This window comes from Palaemon carinicauda, chromosome 4, assembly GCF_036898095.1.
Source record: "Palaemon carinicauda isolate YSFRI2023 chromosome 4, ASM3689809v2, whole genome shotgun sequence".
NCBI classification, from domain to species: domain Eukaryota; kingdom Metazoa; phylum Arthropoda; class Malacostraca; order Decapoda; family Palaemonidae; genus Palaemon; species Palaemon carinicauda.
This window is the reverse complement of record NC_090728.1, coordinates 32,400,906-32,402,992: the sequence shown is the minus strand read 5'-3', so window position 1 is coordinate 32,402,992 and position 2,087 is coordinate 32,400,906.

The window sequence follows — 2,087 nt, the reverse complement described above, 5'->3', positions numbered from 1 at the left end:
AAGACTTGAAACCAAAGGAAACGGATACTCGTCTTGTTCTTAAAACTGTTTACATTCAGATAGCTAGAATGCTAGATGACTCGTACGTGTTACTATAAAAAAGTATTTATATATTATAGCGTACACACAATAAAAACAGAAGGGTCATAATAATATAAATATATGGTATTTGATTGGGTATTTCTAAGAAATATTTGGTAATAATCGAATCGGCCAATATGGGTATTTGGAATGGTCGCTTATATTCAGGTGAAGAAAATCAGGGTCTCTCTTCTTTAGGTGAGTGTAGTTGGGGTCCTTTATCTTTAGGAGAACTATTTGGGGTCCTTTATCTTCAGGTGATCCACAATAACACTAGTTTTTTTTTAGATAACTTTGGTTCCAAGACCTTTTTTACTAGTCAATAGCGTAGCTAAAACTGAAAGTCTGACTGGTAAACCTGGCTTAAACCTGGCTTCACGGGTTTAGGTAAGAACTGTGAGTCAGGGCATCTCCAACTCCCTAGGATTGGAGGATTAAGATTAATACTACTGAAGATGCCTTGGCTCAGAGTTCTTACCTGGACCCGTGAAGCCAGGTTTAAGCCAGTTTTACCAGTCAGACTGTCAAATCTCGATCCCAAGTTAATCCTCCGACAGCGTACTGGAACTTAGTCTGTTTTACTCAAGGCCAATATATATTGGCCTTGGTTTTACTCAGACCTTTGTTTATATACGGTAACAATTTGCTTGTGATATTTTATTAGCGTTGGTTCCTTCCTGTGCTGCTTCATTAAAAAAAAAAAAATTAAGATTAATACTACTGGAGATGCCTTGGCTCGTAGGTAAATGTTTTATATATACTTTGAAAGAAAGGGCATTAAATGCCGAATCCAGTGGTATATAACAAATCTTGTGAAATAAACTGTATGAACTTTTATTTGCGAATAAATGTAAATTCTGCTGCCAGCCGTAAGAGCATATTATTCCGATATAGTAGTGGGAAGGACGGTGTGGAGTTGGACTTTGACGGTAAATTAAAGACACAGCAGGCGGCCTCTTTGGGAGGATAATCTGTCAGCTTATAGGTCTACCTCTAAATGACATCAGTGACAATACTTGGTCGTTGTTCTAAATCCTTCATTCCTTGTATTTGCACTGCCCTGACTTATGAACATAGGACAATAAGTATTTGATTACTCTTCACGCAGTTGTAAAAGATTTATAAGATTTGATTTCTTAAAAATATTAATTACTACCTTCAACTCGGTTTTTTAATGAGTATAATAGTTTTCCCATTATTACGAAGCATATTATAATTATGTTACAAACATTAAATATGGTACCCTATAATCGACATATTGACTAGGATAAGTAGATATTTTGATTTGCCTACTTGTATTTTTATTAGACCACTAATTGTTGTAGCAGATGGTTGTTATATATACTTTCATAGTTACATAAAAATAATAATTTCAGAGAAGAATGCTGTTATATTTATACCATAATTATCAGTCTCACAAAAGTTTTACTCTTACAAATGATTATAATTATATGCGCAAATTAACATAGATACTTATTTGTGTGATATAGAGAGAAAATTATTATAATTGGACGAGACAGATATTTAATTACTTCCAGCGAAACATTTCATGATAATCAGGATAAGAAAAAAGTGTAATTATTCTGTATTTACATTATTATTACTTGACAAGGTTATCAATACTAAAAAAAACAAAATAAGATATTCAAAATAAAATATATTTATCCTTAGCTACAAACAAAATTAGAAAACCTTTACAGTATGGTATATTTTAAAACATGGCTAATTATTCTGTAATTATATTTTTATTACTTGACACGGTTATGATACTAAAATAGAAAACGAAAATAAGATATTTTAAAATAAAATACATTTGTCCTTAGCTAAAAACAGAATTAGAAAACCTTTACAGTATGGTATATTTTAAATCATGGCTAATTATTCTGTATTTACATTTTTATTACTTGACAAGGTTATCAATACAAAAAAAAAAAAAAAAAAAAAAAAAACCGAAAATATGATATCTAAAATAAAATAAATCCTTAGCTACAAACAGAATTAGAAAA